The sequence below is a fragment of the Lathyrus oleraceus genome, chromosome 5 (genome assembly GCF_024323335.1).
Source record: "Lathyrus oleraceus cultivar Zhongwan6 chromosome 5, CAAS_Psat_ZW6_1.0, whole genome shotgun sequence".
Taxonomy (NCBI): domain Eukaryota; kingdom Viridiplantae; phylum Streptophyta; class Magnoliopsida; order Fabales; family Fabaceae; genus Lathyrus; species Lathyrus oleraceus.
In genome coordinates this window covers 169310429-169330225 of record NC_066583.1, presented here as the reverse complement: position 1 = coordinate 169330225, position 19797 = coordinate 169310429, and the positions used below count along the sequence as shown (strand labels likewise).

At 38.6% G+C, this 19797-nt stretch overlaps 1 long non-coding RNA gene across 1 annotated transcript; it reads right to left on the bottom strand.

The window, feature by feature from the left end:
- Positions 1-14857: 14857 nt before the first annotated feature.
- LOC127080884 (uncharacterized) lies at positions 14858-16814 on the bottom strand. The gene is made up of 2 exons (XR_007788056.1): positions 15354-16814; positions 14858-15242 (listed from the first exon to the last, which is right to left on the bottom strand). It is a non-coding gene; the product is annotated as an uncharacterized LOC127080884 (long non-coding RNA).
- Positions 16815-19797: the final 2983 nt, after the last annotated feature.

The window sequence follows — 19797 nt, the reverse complement described above, 5'->3', positions numbered from 1 at the left end:
ATAATGTCTAATCGGTAAAGTTACGCGCTTTTATTTCTTTAACTTAACCGAAATACCAACTCTTGTACTTGTATATTGTTTCAAAAATAAAAACTTGTACTACATATTTATAGTCATTAGTACTTCAACCCGTTAATTATCTTTTAAATGATCAATTAATATAAAACTGAAATAAATTATATAATAACTAATCATATTATTAAAAATGAAATGAGATTTATATTATATTTTTATAGATCGGTACTAAAATGACAATTTTATAATTATTAAATAAGTAAAATAACTTTGTAATATTAAATTAGGAAAATATCTTTGTTATCGTCGTGATATATACTGCATTTCGTTCAAAAAAAAATTATTTGTCATGCTTTTTTTGTTTTCGTTTGTGTTTTATTGTGAATTTCAGGGTCTATGAGCATCCAAGTAATAAGGGATTAAAAGCAAGAGAAACAGAGCAAAAACCATATTTTAAAAAAATTCTCAAATACAAAGTCAGAGGTCTACTACGGGCACCTGTAGTAGCTGCTATAGCTTCTAGCAGCATGGAAGCCCCTTATTTTGTTAATTTTGGAGCAAGCAAGGCAGTGACATGCTACAGTCACCCGTAGCGTAGCAGGGAGACGAGAGAAAAGACCAAATTTGTTGTTTTGTGCATTAAATGAGAAGATTTCCTCTTAGTTGTGGCTCTTAGGCTTGATTGGATATGAATTTGAACCGATCTTTTTACATTGAACTAAGGTTATTTGTTATTTTTATTTTTCCTTATAAAACTCATAGCCTGTTATGATTTTAGGGCATCCAAGTTTTATATTTCCTTTCTCTTAGTTTTATAAAGTTTTCTTTTTTATTTTCTCTTTGTAACTCAAGCCTCCAAGGGAGCAATTTGTGGAACAAGTTTATAATTCAATCCAGGTTTTCTTTTCATTCTTTATATTATTCATCTGTTTTGTGTGATTCATATGAGTTTGATGATGAACACCTCTGTAGTTGTTTTCACATTCACCATGAGTGAGTAGTTTCCTAGGGACTAGGGGTTATGGGGATTGTTTCACGATCTATCGTATGATCCACTAATATCGATTGTGAGAATTTTAATTAAATTTATTTTATAATCTGAATGCATGCATTCCAACTTCGTTACAAAAGTAAGTGATTCTCAGGTATCAACCATAGTGTGAAAGCTGACACATATCCTTTCACTTACTTAAACAACTTAATCCGGACGATGCGAAAGCTGACGAACGAATTTGAGAAAATATATAGCTAGGCAAAAATAATGATTCATCGAATAATAATTCTGAAGATGCGAAACCCGACAAATTATTCGTCGATGATAGAGGAAATGCGCTGACGAAAGCAGGTAATGCCCAATTTTACCTATTTTCTATCATTTATGCAAAGTTCTGGTAATAGATGTGACAAGGATCGTATGATTGTGTTATAAATATGAATTGTAACCATGAGTCATGTTTGTCCTAATTTGGCATTTGAGTGATTTTTCTGTTATTTCTATTGAATTATTTTTTCATTCAAGTTGTTTACTAAAAACTCTCTTTTTGATTTCTCTAGATATACACTAATTCGATAGGAATTCGATACTTAAATCATTAGTATTTTTGGTACGATATCTATTTTATTACTTCGCGACAGCCGCACACTTACGGTTGCATCATTGACGTCGTTGTCGGGGACCAATTGTGTTTGATATAGAATTTCAGTTTGATCTTCGTATAGACTAAAGCCTATTTTTCTGCCATTTTTTGTGTTTGTTTGTTGTGGTTCTCGCTGCTCTTGTATGCGTAGAACTTGTTCTGTTGATATTTTAGTTAAACCCGTTGATAAAATCGAGCGTTTCTTACTTGAGAGACGCTGAAATATTAGACTAGAAGTTATGGACAAACCATTTGATACTAATCCCCTCAAGGATTATGCTATTCCCACCGAAGAGGAGTAGCGTTATAGCATTTAGTACCCTCTGATTATGGCTCGTAATTTTGAACTAAAACCTTCCTTGATCAGTATGGTGCAACAAAACCAATTTGTTGGTTTACCTTCGAAAAATCCTAACCTTCGTCTTTCTATCTTTGTTGATAATTATGGTACCGTTAAAGCAAATGGTGTTTATCAAAATGCCATTCACCTTCATTTATTTCCCTTTTCTTTGAGAGACTGTGTGCGGGCTTGGCTCCAATCCTTGCCCGCCAATTATATTACTTCATATACCCAATTGAAAGATGCATTTAAGCGCAATACTTTCTACCAAGTAAAATGGCCCAAGTTAGGAATGAGATTAACAACTTTAGGCAAGAAGAATGAAAGTCCTTGTTTGATGCTTGGGAGTGTTATAAAGATTTTCTAAGATTTTTCCCTTTCCATGGGCTCGAGAAGTGGATGACTATCCATACTTTCTAGAATGGTTTCCTTTACTCCACAAGGATGACCCTTGATTCGGCTTTCGGCGGAACCCTAATGAATAGTCCTCAAGATGTGGCCTACAATTTGATATAAGAGATGGCAAAAAAAACACAACTCATGGGAAAGTGTGCAACAAAGTGCCGCTAAGTCTACTCCTACGACCGGTGGTATGTATCAGGTTAATGTGTTTGATCGCATGAATGCTAAGATGGATGTTATTTACCAAAAGATGGACAGCCTAAGCATCACTCCCCCCACACTTAATACTTCATCCTCTATTTCTTTGGTAGCCCCGCCACACTCTATTGTGAAATATGCAGAGTTAATGGGCAGACCAATAGAGATTGTCAAATAATCCTCAGGGGAGGATCCACCCAAGAGAATGCCAACTTTGTGAGAAATAACCAAACAAACAACACTTACTATAACACCTATAACCCGAGGTGGCGTGACCACCCCCATCTTCTTTTATATGAACAACAACCCCGAACAAGCTATGGGACCTTCGGGTTTCCAAAAAGATACACAACCCGAGCCTAAAAAGACCAACCTTGAACTTATGATGGAAAATTTTATTTTGAATCAAACCCGTCAAAATGATGAGTTTAGAAATCAAAACATCCTCACCAATGAGGCACTTAGGCGATTGAACACTAATATTTATAATAATGCCACTCATACCAAGATGTAGGAGACTCAAATCTCCCAAGTGGCACAACAACAAGTCGCTTCTTCCGTTCTTCCTGGATCATTTTCAGGGCAGCCCGAACAAAATCCTAAGGGACATTTGAAAGTCATGACAATTTGTAGTGGTAAAGAAGTGGTAGTTGTAGTTCTAAAGAGATAGAGGTTGAATTTAGTGTGCCAACACCGCCCGAAAAGGAGGTTGTTGAAGAGGTTGAGAAGGAATCCCCTTATGTTGTTCCTCTTCCCTATAAATTCATTGTTCCTTTCCCACAAAGGCTTGTGAAAGATAAGGTGAAGGCTTAACTCAAGAAGTTTGTGGAACTTCTCAAGAAGATCTACCTTAACGTGCCCTTTACCGAGGTGCTAACCCAAATGCCTTCTTATTCCAAGTTCTTAAAGGAGACCATTTCCAATAAAAGAAAGCTAGAGGACTATGAGACCATAACCATGACCCTTGATAGTAGTGCCTTGATTCAAAACATGGTGATCCATAAGTTCCAAGATCCAGGAAGTTTCACCATCCCTTGTGATATAGGTGTCATGGACTTTGATAGAGCTCTATGCGATTTAGGAGCTAGTGTTAGCCTAATGCCTTTGTCGGTGTGTAAGAAGTTCGATATGGGGGACATGAAACCTACCAATGTGTCTTTGAAACTTGCTGATAGATCAGTCAAGTATCCTATAGGTGAGCTAGAAGATTTCCAGGTAAGAGTGGGAAATTATTTTGTGTCAGTAGACTTTGTGATAATGGACATCAATGAAGATTGTCAAATCCTCATAATTTTAGGAAGGCCTTTCCTAGCTACGACACAGACCGTCATATATGTCAAGAGAGAAGTTAACCTTTGAAGTAGGTGATGATAAAGTTGAGTTAATGTTAGCAAAACTATTGAAGAACCCTTCCTTAGGGGATTGTTTGTGTTTACTTGATTTGTTGACCGGTTGTGTTCAAGAGAACTCACTGAAATCTCCTCCGACCGCTAAGTTGGAGGAGAGTTTACTTGATAATACTAAGTTTAAGAAAGTTGTTGCCCAAGCTAAAAGGGTTGAAGAAGCCTTGGGGGAAAAATTTATCCCAACTAACCAAGGCAATGATATGTCTTCTAAGGAAGATGGTAAGTCCAAGGACAACAAGGCCCACCTAGGACTAATTAAGAATCATTCTAAAGAGAAAAAGAAGGTGAAAGAAAAGGTTCATGAAAAACAAGACCAAAAGTATGAGCCTCCTCATAGGAGGAAAAGAACATAATAAGGATGTATGGCATGGATGTCTATAGTGAATTGGGTCCCTTCAATAGCTAAGGGAGAGGTTAAGGATTCCAATTTGAAGGAAGCACCGTCTTGAGTTGAGGGTGTAGACGGTCGAGCTAAACAACCTTAAACAAAGCTCTTTGTGGGAGGAAATCCACATTTTTTTCGCACTAACTTGTTTCTTTTTATTTGTTTATTTTTCAGTAAATGAAAAACTCACAAGAACAAAGCCGAATACACTACGCCAAAAACTGGAATAGACAGCGCACCTTAGAGGGCGCTTTATTACAAAAGCGCACTCTAAAGTGAAGAGAAAAAATAAGGAGCGAACAACCGGAATAGACAGCGCACTTTAGAGGGCGCTTTTGTAACAAAGCGCCCTCTAAAGTGAAGCGAAATAATAATGAGGAAATGGAGGGACACCAATAGAGGGCGCGTTTATGAAAGCGCCCTCTAAGGGTACCCTTAGAGGGCGCTTTTAAAAAAGCGCTCTCTAAGTCCATGTACATTTCCAGTTTATAAGGCGCTTTTGGAAAGCCTTAGAGAGCGCTTTTAGAAGCGCCCTCTTAGGCCCCCTTTAGAGGGCGCTTTTTTTACACAAGCGTCCTCTAAAGTGAAGCGAAAAAATAATGAGGAAATGGAGGGACACCAATAGAGGGCGCGTTTATGAAAGCGCCCTCTAAGGAAACCCTTAGAGGGCGCTTTTAAAAAAGCGCTCTCTAAGTCCATGTACATTTCCAGTTTATAAGGCGCTTTTGGAAAGCCTTAGAGAGCGCTTTTAGAAGCGTCCTCTTAGGCCCCCTTTAGAGGGCGCTTTTTTTACACAAGCGCCCTCTAAGGTCCCCTTTAGTAAACATTAAAATTATAACATATACTGCATGTCTCTTTATTTTCCCTCGCTATATGCTATTTCGTTTACGAAACTGGGTTTTCTCTCTACTGCGATTACTCTCTACTGCGATTACTCTCGTCCTCCGTTAGTTCTCCCTCCCTTACCGTCGTCGTCGCCGTCGCCTTTTTCTGCTGCTGCGTTCACGTTCACTGAGTTATCTGCGTCCGCCGTCGCTGTTCACTTTCTTCTCCATCGTTACCGTCACCTTGAAGGTATTTCTCTCAATAGTTTGTATTTTCAGGTGTTTGATTAGGGCATTTTCTAAACTGAGTTTTACATTTTGTGCATTATGTTGATTAATGTTGTTTAGGGCAAACGAGCACTATATGGTGTTCATGAGCACCTTGTTGAAAATCATTTTTTGTTATTTTTTTGTGTATGGTTTTGATCACTGAATGTTGTATGTTGTATGGTTATGTAAGGTTTTTTATTTCTGATTGAAAACTGATGTCATTTGGAGTGTGTTTGAGCTTGTGCTTGGAAGTTTGATGATTATGGATGCAAGTTTGTTCATGTTCCAAACACCATAAGTTTGCATTGGTCTTTTGTATGCAGTAGGTGTGTGTGAGTTTGTATTCAATAATGATGAAAAAAAGAGAGAGTTTAGATTGTTGTAGCATGAGAGAAATGGAAGGTATATGAATGTGTTTTTTGTGTAGCTTCACGAATATGATCATTGTCTTACTTGGGTCTTATTGAATCATTTCTATATTACAGATAAAATGGCTAGTAACCAAGACGATACCCATGACGCGAGTGGATCACGTAACAATGTTGAAAATGAAATCAAACGAGGATTGACTGTTATGAAGTCAATCATTCGTGCAAGAGACAAGGGTGAAAAATTCGAAGTACATTGGAGTGCTGAAGACCAACTAATTGAGCCTAATGATTCAATGTTGGCAAGTTACATTGGTTTCCTTGTTCGATAACATATTCCGATTACATGTGATAATTGGAGAAGTCCGGAATTGAAGGTTGGCAAAGAAAAAATATGGTCCGAGATACAGGTACTTACCATATATTGTTATATGTTTTTTTTGTTGACTATTTGTTGACCATATATTGTTATAATATTACTTATAATAACACACTCCATGTGTATATTTTTTAGAGATCCTTTCACATCGATGAAAGCCGGCAAAAATATTGTATTCAATTGGCCGGAAAAAGACTCTGAGGATTTCGATCCTTTTTGTCCAACAAATTTCTCAAGGATGAGGAAGGAAAATTTGTTGAAGCAGAACGGCCAATGAAGTATGCGGAGATTATTTCAGCCGAAGAATGGGATAACTTTGTCGCCAAACGAAGAAACGAAAAATTCCATGTAATGTCTATTAATTATGGTATTATACAATTGTTAAGTTACTTGGTTCTGATATGCCTTAAACTTTTTTATCCAGGAAGTAAGCGACAAAAATCGGAAAAGGGCATCAAAACCCGCGTATCCGTACAAAAAAGGGCGTACGGGATATGCACGGTTACAACAAAGAATTGTGAGTATATTCAAATGCTATGAGCTTATAGATTGTCACAATATGTTATAATTGATGATCTTATAATTTGATTCAATGTGTAGCTAGCCTAGGAGAAAAGTGACGCAACATCTCTTCCGGAGCACGTATTGTGGAAGGCTGCTCGGGTTGGGAAGGATGGGGCTGTCGTTGAAGCGGTTCAAAATGTTTATGACGAATGTGTAAGTATATATAACATTATTTCTTTAATTATATCGAAAATTTTGTTAGACATATAATTCATTTTTAATCTCCTCTAATAATATTTCAGGAGACTTTATCCCAAACCTTACCTTCAACCGAGGTCCAGGATTGCAGGAGCCTACTTAGTCGAGTACTAAATGTTCCTGAGTATTCCGGTCGTGTGAGGGGTAAGGGTTTTGGTGTGACTCCGTCGTCATTTTATAAAAAACCAAAAACAAAAAATCCTACCAACAAAGAGGTGATGGAGACCTTGGCGGAGTTAAGGGTACAAGTACTCGAACTGCAAAAGGAGAATGCAAGGTATAGAGAGGAAATGCGTGGTTCCGAGGCAAAAGATACTAGTGACCGAGCTAGTATCAATTGTCAACCGAAATTTCCCGAGGTAATTATATATGTTATTATGAAATTAAAATAGCACTTTTTTACTTGACACATATACACGTTAACAATAACATATTTATTATTGGTTTAGGGCATTACACCTTGTCAGCTGTATCTATCGTCACCAACTTATCGCATAGTTGGCAAGGGAAAAGTGCACAACACTTCGGGTGAATTACTTCACCATAATCCTCTCCCGGTGGGATATATGAAAGTTTCGATTGACCTTGTATTAGATACGGACGCGCTTCTACCATTACCTGACGTTGTTTCAGAGACAATGTTGATGCGAGATGCAGTCGGATCCTTTGTTGGATGGCCGTCAGATCTAATTTTCCCAGATGCCGAGGTATATATGTTCTAAATGATTATGAATATTTAGTATTCACATTTCAATTCAGCTACAATTATGATATTTAATCAATCCTTATTACATGGTAATGTTAGACTCCTACAAGACCCACACATAAAGCTGGTAAAAGGATTTCAAGACGCATCGAGTCGGTTGCATCTCAAAAAGAGGTACAAATATATATACCCATTGAATTATATACGCAACGATTCTGTTGCATCACAAAAAGTCATGATTTAATTTATATGAATTTTTAGGTTCCCGGTCGAATGTTGAAAAAAGCTGGTAAGGATATTCCAACGAAGTCCGGGACAAAAACAAATCCTAAATCTCAAAAAGAGGTACAAATATATATACCCATTGAATTATATACACAACGATTCTGTTGCATCACAAAAAGTCATGATTTAATTTATATTTTTAGGTTCCCGGTCAAATGTTGGACAAAGTTAGTAAGGAAATTCCAACGACGTCCGGAACAAAATCTCAAATTATGATGCGTCTTGAGAAAATGGTGGAAGAGTCAGATATTATGCACGGCGCCATCCGTAGTGTAGATATGGATGAAGGTGTTTTCGGAATTGCTCATTCCGAATTAATTGCAAAGGAGGACATGCAACAACTTTTTGAACACGAAGAATTGGGCATCGCTGTCATTCATACATACATATGGTACTCCGATCAATCTATTATTTACTTAGTTGAACAATTTATTTACACATTTCAATGAGTAGTCTAATGTTTATTATGTTTCTATTTAAGGTATATGTATGACACATTGATGCGGGGAACTGAATTGTGTAACCTATTCAATTTTATTGCTGCTTCCCGTATCAACACAACGTTTATAACGAAAAATCCAACATCCGTAATGAATGAACTAGTCGATAGATTCATGGTGGCCGGCGATAATACTACATCCAGTTTATATTTTTCACCGTTTAATTCTGGCAACGGGTTAGATTTTCTTTCTAATAATTTCATTCTAATCTATGTATATCTTTTACGTAGAAAATTTTCATGCATCTAAAATTTTGTTTTATTTTACAATGGTCACTGGGTGTTGGTTGCTATGGATCTTTCGAGACTAATGGTGTATTATCTTGATTCGATACCGGGTGATTGGAGTAAATATCCGAGTATGAAGAAGACGGTTGACAAGTAAGTGAAATTCCCCTAAATATTCGTGTGTATTTGTATATTTAATTATGTCTGTCAGATTGATCTCAATATACGTTTTTATTTTGTTAGGGCAATACTAAAATTTAGATCGAAAAAGAATTATCGTAATAGGAAGGACATTACCTGGGTCAGAGTTCAGGTATATATTAAGTTTCTTATTTTTGCTTATAATAGTGTTTGTAAGAAATTAACTATATATATATATATATATATATATATATATATATTATATATATATATATATATATATTATATATATATATTGTTTTTCTGTGTAGTGTCCTCAGTAAAACAATTCGATCGATTGCGGATTTTTTGTATTGAGATTTATGAGAGATATCATTGCGTTGAATCGTATAGACATCCCAAAAATGGTATGGAATAATAACTTAGGGTTTATTTTAATATTATCGGATATTTCATCTAATTTGTTACTAAATCATGAATATGTTTTATTCTCTTAATTGTAGTACTTTGACGAATACAAATCTTACTCAAGAGCTCATTTGGATGAAATGAAGGATGAATTGTGTCAATTCATTATTGATCATAGAATCACATAGGTTGTAGTTGTTGTACATATATGTATGGAATGTTGTTGTACATGCATGAATATCAATATATTAATATTGTATATATGGAGGATTAATGTTGTATATAAATGGATTCATGTTGTATATATCAATGGATTAATGGTGTATAACATTGGATTAAAGGATGAAATCAATATGAATTTTACACTTTTGCAGCATGCGAACAGGTTCCCAATTAAATACCCACTGTTTTTCAAACAAATTTTTTTAAAATAACTAACACTTTAGAGGGCGCTTTCTGTAGGAAGCGCCCTCTAAACACTTTACATTGACAACTTTAGAGGGCGCTTTCTGTAGGAAGCGCCCTCTAAACACTTTACATTGACAACTTTAGAGGGCGCTTTCTGTAGGAAGCGCCCTCTAAACACTTTACATTGACAACTTTAGAGGGCGCTTTGTCCAGAAAGCGCCCTCTAAGGTGGCCCTTTATGGACCACTCCAGAGGGCGCTTTTTTCTGAAAGCGCACTATAATGTGGCCCTTAAAGGGCCACTTTAGAGAGCGCTTTCTCCAGGAAAACAAAGCGCTGTCTTTACCTATGCCAGCGCCACTTTAGAGGGCGCTTAAAAGTGCTGTTATAGGCCAAAATAAGCGCCCTCTTTTCCCTTATTTGGCGTAGTGATAAGTGTCGAATTGTTAGGAAAACTGAGAAATATCAATTGTGGAATCATGGCCGGAAGACATAACCAAGAGCCCAAGAAACCATAAAAATTCCATAAAAAGAATCAAAAGAAAATCCTCAGCAAGAGCAAAGTCGTGTGGCTACCAAACCAAATAGAAGGTACATGACTGCCACACCAAGAACCTCTGGGGTTCATTAACTTTCACTCCCAAGTCCCTTTTGGAAGAAGAGTGTTTGTTTCAAACTAGTTGAACGTAGGACTGGAGAACATCCTTTCTTTCTTAAACCGTGAACCAGGCCGCGTTACAACCCTCAAAAGACCTAATTGAAGCAAAGGTTTATTTCGAAGGCATACTATAGTCAGAACAATCGTGTTAAAACTGACTCCTCATCAATTTACTCATATGTGTTGATATTGATATGTGACATTCGTTATCAATGATGCATTCATTAAATGTCAGAATTTCAGTGAGCATGTTTGGATTTCAAAACTGCATAAAAATGACATTGCATTATCATTTCAAGAATGGACTTGTCTTACTCGTGAGTAAGCACCTGACATCAAGAGATCTGCCATAATGAAAGAACTTGATGGTTCCAAACACCTAAGACCTCCATTGAGCAGGGGCAAGCCACTTCTCTTTTGATCACATCAATCAGAATGTCTGAAGACTCTGTCGAACAGAAAGACAAACCGCTTCAAGATCTCGTCGATCAGAGGCAGTCACGTTGAGAAATCTCTACAAGATTCAGTCAATCTGAAGTAGTCAAGGCGAGATTCAATCAATCTCTCTGAAGATCAGTGAATCAGGAGCATTCCCTCAAAAATCAGCCAACCAGAGGCAAAGTTACTTCAAGGCTCGTACTAGGGTAGGCCACCCCAAGAGCACAAGAAGTCAATCTCCCTGAAATGGTTAATCAGAGGAATGTAGTTCCGAGACACTGGGGAAGATCCGATGGTGACAATCCACGATGAAGTTGCTTCTTAACCTGCGATTAGGGCAATCCTTGTAGATACCTAACAACTTGGGGTAAGACGATCCAAAGAGAGGAAGGTTCTCTCCCTACTTGGGAAGGCATTTCCGGATCCAGCCTGGGGCATCCGCGGGTCTATGTTAGATCAATCCTCTGGCAATATCAAGAAGTTAGATGTCGGGAAGCCATGTGAGACGCAATCCACTCTCTATAAATCAAAAGCCTTGCCATCCAAGCAAAAACTTCCTCAGCATTCATTGCATCGTACCCAAGATTGGGGCATCCGTAGATCCTCATATCATCGCATCAACCTGTCATGCATAATTCATATCATCTCATTCATATATATCATTCATCATAGCATAAATCTCTCTAACAAGGAAGAATCAAGCCCAAAGCTCTCTTGGCACTATTCAACGACCCATTTTCGTTGGCATCTTTCCATAATCCACCCCGTTGGCATTACACAATAGCAAATAAATGACCTTTTTGACTCTTGTAAAGCTCCTAGTCGGCAACCCCGACAGGATTGTTCGAAGTCATTCCTTTTTCGCTTACCTTCCGTAAGCTTGTTACCTCCTTCATGGAGATGATTTCATTGAGATAACTCTCCTTTCGCGAGTTTATTTCGTTGCTTGGTGCACGAAATCACGTCTCCCCCTCGGTGCCTTTTGCACGAGAAGGGTTGTCTTTGTCAAGACTTTGCCTTTTGATTTGTTTCAAAATACCCAATGTAGGTTTGGTGAGTCCCAGGAAGGGTAGCCATGCTTCAAAAACTTCATCCCCGCCGTTGTGCCTGTGGGCCCCCCTGAGGTTTTTGTGTCTACAGCAAAGTGCCCAATTGACATAGCCTGCCAAAGCCTAGACCTTGTTTGTCTTGCAAAGTCCAATTCTCATTGGCAAGACCCATATCTCTCAAATTCGAAAGACCAATCAAGCAGCAATCGTTAGTGTCTATCACTTTTTCAGTACCCGTCAGTATTGATCTCCATTCGCTCGTCAGCGTCAATCACCTTTTTTCGATACCCGTCGGTGTTGATATCTCTTCCCCAACCACAGAGTTGTAGATAATCACCCTTTACTCAGTTTTAGATTCCATTACCTCTAACCCCAGAGTTGATAGACTATCCTATACCCAATCTCAGAGTTGATGTCAGTTCCCACTCCGACCTCAGAGTTGTTGCTTCTTCCTTCTTTTCAGCCTCAGAGTTATTGTCTATTTCTCTTATTCCCAACCTCAGAGTTGTCGTCTATCCCTTTCATGTCCGACCTCAGAGTTGTGTGTTTCCCCTTTCCAACCTCAGAGTTGTATGTTTCCTCTTTTCCAACCTCAGTGTTGTCGCCCTTTTGCAGCCTCAGTGTTGTTATCCCTTTTCCGACCTCAGAGTTGTTGTTACTTTTCTCATTAACCAACCTCAGAGTGGTATGTTCACCTTTCCTTATCCCAGCCCCAGAGTTGATGGTAACCTTTCTTATTTACAGCCTCAGAGTTGTTTCCACTTTTTCTAACCGCAGTATTGTCGTCCCTTTTTCCAACCGCATTGTTGTAGCCCTTTTCCAAACGCAACGTTATTGTCCCTTTTTCCAACCGCAGTGTTGCCGCCCTTTTTCCAACCGCAGTGTTGTAGCCCCTTTTCCAACCGCAGTGTTGTAGTCTCTTTTTCCAACCGCAGTGTTGTCGCCCCCTTTCCAACCACAATGTTGTAGTCCCTTTTTCCAACCGCAGTGTTGCAGTCCCTTTTTCCAACCGCAGTGTTGTCGCCCCTCTTTTCCAACCGCAGTGTTGTCGCCCATTTTCCAACCGCAGTGTTGTCGTCCCTTTTCCAACCGCCATGTTGTAGCCCCCTTTCCAACCTCAGTGTTGTCGCCCTGTTTCAGCCTCAGAGTTGTTGCCCATTTTTTACACCCGACCTCAAAGTTGATGGTGGTTCATTTCCAACCTCAGTGTTGTCTCCTCTTTTTTCAACCTCGGAGTTGTCGTTGCTTATCGTATTACCCCGACCTCAGAGTTGTACATTGCCTGTCCTTACCCCAACCTCAGAGTTGTTGTCAGCGTTGAGATTTATTATTCTCTTCCTAACCTCCGAGTTGACGCCTACCTTTGTTTCCGGCCTCAAAGTTGAGCAGCTACATTTTTCCAACTTCAAAGTTGATGTATCTCTTTCTAGCATCAGAGCTTAAACCCCACTTTTTCCAACCTTAGAGTTGACGATTACCATTCTTTTCCGGCCTCAGAGTTGAGTATCTACCTTTTTTACTCTTTAGAGTGAATGTACCGTGTTCCCCCCAACCTCAGAGTTGTATGTCTCCTTATTCCCCGACCTCAGAGCTGAATAGTTATCTTTCTTCAGCCTTAGAGTTGAACGACTACCTTTTTTCAACCTTAGGGTTGGCGGTCTATCTTTTCCAGCCTCAGTGCTAGACGCCTACCTTTTTTTCAACTTTGGAGTTGATGAACCTTTTCCACCCCCCAACCTCAGACTTGTATGTCTCTGTATTTCTAGCATCAAGGCTGAGTGGTTTCCTTTTTCCCAACTAGCGAGTTGTGGTGTCATCTTCTTATCCTTCAACCTCATAGTTGACATCTGCAAACCCAACCTCATAGTTGACGCCTACTACCTTTATTCCCGACCTTAGGGTCGATGTCAATCCCACTATATCCAACCTCAGGATTGACGCTTATTATTTCTCCAGTCTTAGAGCCGAGGTTGATCGCATTGTGTTTCCAACCGCAAAGTTGAGAATGTCCAGTTTGTACCCCAGTCGCGGTATTAAGGTCAAATATTTCAATCCCCAGCGATCAGTGTTGTTCCTGCTACTGTCCCCAACCTGAGAGTTGTCGACCAACAATTTACCTTACATTCGCCTATTGTCGTCCTCAGTAAGGTCATCCGCCATCCTGAATCCTAGGATTCTCTTGGCAAACCATTCCAAAGAAAAAAAAAGAAAAATTACCAAGAAGATATCCCCCAGCGGAAAATTCTTTCTCAATGCCTTCAAAAAACTTGTTAGTAGAGATAAAATGAAAAATAATCAATCATATTGCATTAGCATACTACATACGTCATGCATATCTAACCCCTCATATATCCATTTACCACATGACATTCCGATTCCCAGTAGCTGCCTTACGCAAAAACATGTTTGTTCACTCACTTATCCCAATGAAGAAGAACTCCCTGTGACCTACCTTCACATAGCTTTCTATTTGTTCATGATGGGCAAATTTCCTGTTATTTTAGTATATAATTCTCTCCTACCTTGAATGTTGGGAAGCCGTTGCTATCTATACATTCAGGTCTGAGAAGATTAAATATGGGCAACTGTCATACCCTAAAATTCGCCCTACCCTTCACATTGATCTTATAGGTCATTAACCCTGCACGTTTGCATATCATCTTCATACATTTCATTTGAATAAGCATGGTTCAACACAAGGAGGTACGTGACTTGAATTCATGTGTTCCTTGGTGCACTGGTACAATTTGCAAGTCTCGTGATCATTTGGGTTCACTGGTTCAGTGCATGTGGTTAGTCGATTTATATTTTCGTCAAAACCTTTTTCATTGATCTCAGTTTCAAACGGATTTTTTATTTCAAGTTAAGTCGAATGGATTTTTATTCGAGTTAATTTGAGTTCAAATTGATGTTTGGAAGTTCGATTTAATGTTTAGAATTTTAACCATTGTAGATTTTATTTCTTTTTCTAATGGGCCATTAGTGGTTTAGAGGTAGCCCATTTAACCACCAAATCCATTCAAAGCAAGTGTCCTTTTCTTAATCCAAACCATTAAACCAATTCCAAATATCTATTGTTATCCATTTGTACATTTATCCAACAAATCCAAGTTTATTAATCCAATCCATCTTTCATTAATCTAACCCATCTTTCTAATCCATTTCCAATGTTAATTCCCACAGCCCAATATTTAAAAAAATAAATAATAATAATAATAATAATAATAATAATAATAATAATAAGGTGAAGGAATGGGAACGCATGACCAGAAGCTGCTAAACTTCGCAGCCGCCAAATACCAAACGACTTGCGAGCGCAGCTTCCAAGCTGCATCAAAACACGGCACAAAAGCCAACAGAAACGCAAATGCGCCATAAGCCAAAGCCACAACTCCAAAGCGTCAAAACTTCAAGTGCGTAAAGGACGGAACGTAGAACTGCAGTCCACAAAATGAAACGCAGCAAAGGCGCATAAACGGCACGGAAAGAAAAATTTGGAAAACGGCTGTGTAAAATTCCAAAACTCAAAATTACTTCTCTATAAGTACCTGATTCCACAGTGCAATTATGTTTTCTTCGGGAGCAACTCCTCTTTCAAAAAACCGTTTCTCCCTTCTCGAATCTTCTTCCTCTCTCAAAATTTCTTCTGAGATCCTTCGTCCAGCATCGCCTTATCCTCGCTTTCTTCCTCTTCGCCGCTGTAGCGTCTGCCACAACCGACGACACCAATAACGGCGACGGCGTATGTCAAGTCATAGATAACAAAGAAGAAACGGATGTGAAGAAGGCCGTTAAGCACGAATCCACGGTGTTAAACATGGAATCCAAATACGAAGATCATGGACGACGTGAGGGCGACCGAGGAAGAATCGCGATGTTTCCCGGATTCCGGTCGCGAAGGTACCGTCGCTTCTTGCTTGGTTCCCTCGTGAGATGCTGGTGTCTCTTTTGGCTTCAGTTGCTAGATCTGTGGAGTTCTAAACGCGTTTTAAGCCTAAAGCCCAAACGAAGTGTTAGTATCCTCCGCCGGCGAGTATTGAGATCCCTGGGCCAGTCCGTGGGCCCTTTCCTCCGTATACCATAGACTTCAGTGACTCACCCGTGGCTGAGTGTTTGGTATATCAGTCTCCCTTTTTTTTTCTTGTTCTTTCCTTTTGCTAATTGGATTATAGATTGGATTAAGTGTCAAGTATAACATTAGATTAGAGTATTACGGTAATTAGAGTTTAACTTAACCTTAGAATTAGATTTAATCTTAGAAGTAGATCTAGTTTTAGAATTTTAGAATTAGTCCTATAATTCTAGAATTTTAGAATATATGATTAGGTTAATCATGTTGACTAGTTTAGATTAGAATGTTAGAATATTAATGGTAGATTCGCCTTGAATTATATTTTAGCATTTGATTTAGAATATTATTTTGAACTTGATGTTAGAATTAATTTTAGGATTTATTTTTGATATTTGTTTGTAAATTTAGAATTTGTTTCGGTGATTGTTTTAGGTTTAGAACTTCATTTGATTTTGATCTTTGATAATTGTTTCACAATATTAGAATTGTTTTAATATTTGACTTCGATCCTCTTGACATTTGTCTTGATTAATATTAATTCCTAACATTAACCATTAACTTCTAACATTTAATTTCCGATTCTAATATTTAATTCTTGTAATTTACTTTATATTGTTTTATTTTGCTTTATATTGTACATATTCATTCTTCATCTAAAAAAGGACCTAAAAAAGAATAAAACTTAAAAAATACGAAAATAAAAAAGATAATTCTCAAACATGTAATGGACTTAGAGATTGTTGTTAGGACCCTTGCAAAAGACCTTGGACAATCATTCAACCCTAACATGGAAGGAGCATTCAAGAATCAAGATAAATTGTAATCTTTTATGTGCTTTCTAGTTTAGGACACACTTGCTCACACACGACTTTCTCTTGGGCTACCTGACAATGAGATCTTTTATTTTCGCAACTCCCTTGTACTTTACATATACCCCCACCCCTTTCCGATGTACGCATTTACTTGTTTTCTTTTATTGCTTGTTAGTTACTCCTTAGGCATTAGGAACACTCACCATTTCGCGACCAATAATCAAACCTTTGATCCAACGTCAAGAGGTCCTTTTCAAATCAAACTCAATAAGCAAACCCTTGATCCAACATCAAGCGGTCTCTTCTTCAAATCAAATTCAAAAATATAATAAATACGATTAGGATCGTACGTCACGAGCCTTAAGCGATAAAGAAGGGATAAGACTGGAGCTTTCCTACACTCATTCTGAATGCTTCGAACACAAGACGTTTGGCTTGATTGTTTGAGGTATTCACCTTTATCCATAGTCTTTAGTGCAATCCGAAATCAATAACGTTTTCTCAAAAACATAAAAACAACTCTACGCATTCAAACCTTTTGTTTGAGCCTTAGGGCGACGCGATCGAAAACCCTTCTTCAAGGTAATAAAATCAACAAAATAAACAAATAATTTTTAACCCACGAACTACGAAGGCTCTGATTTCTCACTTCAACAAGTGGGTATACGTAGGCACGAGGATCCATTCCTTGGCGAGCACACTAATTTAAAATCTACCTCCACTCCGCAATCCTTTGGCAAGCAAGCATTCGATAAATAACAGACACGTAAGCGCAAACATCCTAGATGGTTCCCATGGAGTACCATGGATGTGAGGGATGCTAATACCTTCCCCTTGCATAATCGACTTCCGAACCTGTTCGTGGTTGCGACGACCATTCTTTGGGGTTTTCTCGATATTTTCCCTTTCCTTTGGAATAAATAAAAACTGATGGCGACTCTGTATTTTTTGCGTAGCGACAATAGGACATGAAACATCCTATATAATTCCCCCGACATACCCAATTGAGCTAAAGTGTGAGAGCAAAAATACCTCGTCGGTGTTATCTTACGCTTGACGTGAGATGAGTACCATCGTTCATGCTCCGGGTTGTCAAAAATTATGTCGTGCGAATTTGGATGACGAATGGTCCGTTTCCGAGGCCTTAATGGTTCAGCCTCGGTTTGCTTCCCCTTAGAAATTCGCTTCGGCGGCATGATTGGTTCTTGCAACAAAATTTTATGAACAAAAATAAAGTATGGAATAAGGAAAAAAGATTATCGTGGACTTGTAGAAGATGGATAGTGGAGCAACTTTCGTGAAGGGCGTTAGTGATTTGGACGGAGTATGGCGGTAAAGGAGTAAGCTTTTGTTATGAGGTTATGGAGAAAAGTGGAAAGAGAATGAAGGAAGAAAAAAGGTTTGGTGAAAATGGGAGAGAGAAGAAGTGAAAATCAGATTAAAGAGATTAAATGGGATTAAAAATGGTTTTAATTGGTGAAAAATTCGGGTGGGGGCCATAAAATCCACTTTTTTGAAATTCAAAAATTTCAGTCGTGCTGCCTGACACGGGTCGTGTCCCGTGACACGGACAACCGTGTCAGGACGCTGGATTTTCCCACCACTTACAATATAGCTGACACGGGTCGTGTCAGCCTATTGGAAAACCATATATTCCTTGGTGCCTTACCTGACATGGGCCGTGTCAGTTGACACGGGTACCCGTGTCAGGGTCCTGTTTTCTTCCAAAATTTTGACTATTTTCTTTATTTTTCCTTACTCTTTTAGCAAAAATATCATCTATAAGTTTGGCTCAAACCTTTCCTTTTGTCCTGTGCGATTACTTTGCGAACCTACAAACAAAATTTTTAAAACACACCAAACAACTGAAATTATTAGAATTAAATCGTGTGGGTTGCCTCCCACGAAGCACTGCATTTAACATCGCATGGCTCGACGATAGTTTCTCTTATCCTCTGAGACAAACATTTTCAATCAGACAACTTTCCTGCCCTTTCTAGTAATGTTTCAACCTGTGTTTGTTCACCTTAAATGTATCCCCATTACTAGGATTTTTAAGTTCTATTGCTCCATGGGGAAACACTTTGTGAACCAAAAACGGACCCGACCACCTGGATTTCAACTTTCCCGGAAAGAGTTTTAGCTTGGAATTAAACAAGAGCACCAATTGTCCCTCGACAAACTCCTTTCTCTGTAGCTTCTGACCGTGCCATTTTTTGTCTTCTCCTTATAGAGTATGGCATTCTCATAGGCTTGATTCCTAAACTCTTCTAACTCGTGGTGCTGAAGAATTCAGGATTCACCAGCTTTGGCAAGATCATAATTTAGGAATTTGGATGCCCAAAACGCTTTGTGCTCAACTCTAGTGGCAAGTGACAAGTTTTACCGTAAACTAACTGATAGGGAGACATACCTATGGGCGTTTTAAATTCCGTTTTGTATGCCCATAGTGTATCTTCTAACTTAACTGCTCAGCCTTTTCGAGATGCACATACAATCTTTTCCAGTATTTGCTTTATCTGCCTGTTGGACACTTCGACCTGACCACTCGTTTGCGGGTGATACAAAGTGGCGATCTTGTGTTTAACATTATATTTCTTTAGCAGATTCTCCATCAGTTTGTTTAAAAAATGAGTACCTCCATCACTGATAAGTGCTCTCGGCACTCCAAATCTCGAAAAAATATTATTCTTCAGAAAGGTCACAATCACTTTAAAATTATTGGTGGGCAATGCCACCGCTTCCACCCACTTTGATACATAGTCCACTGCTACCAAGATATAATTCTTTCCAAATGAGGGTGGAAACGGTCCCATGAAGTCTATTCCCCATACATATAATAATTTAACTTCCAACATAGCATTTTGCGGCATTTTATTTCTCTTAGAAATATTCCCCGTTCTTTGACATCAGTCGCACTCCTTGACTATGTCTTGGGAATGTTTGAACAGTGTGAGCCAATATAGACCTGACTGAAGGACTTTAGCTGTTGTTCTATCACCACTGAAGTGTCTTCCATAATCTGAGTCATGACAAACTCTAAGTATATCTCTTTGTTCCTCTTCCGGGACGCATCTTCTGACCAGCCCATCTACCCCTCTCCTTTAT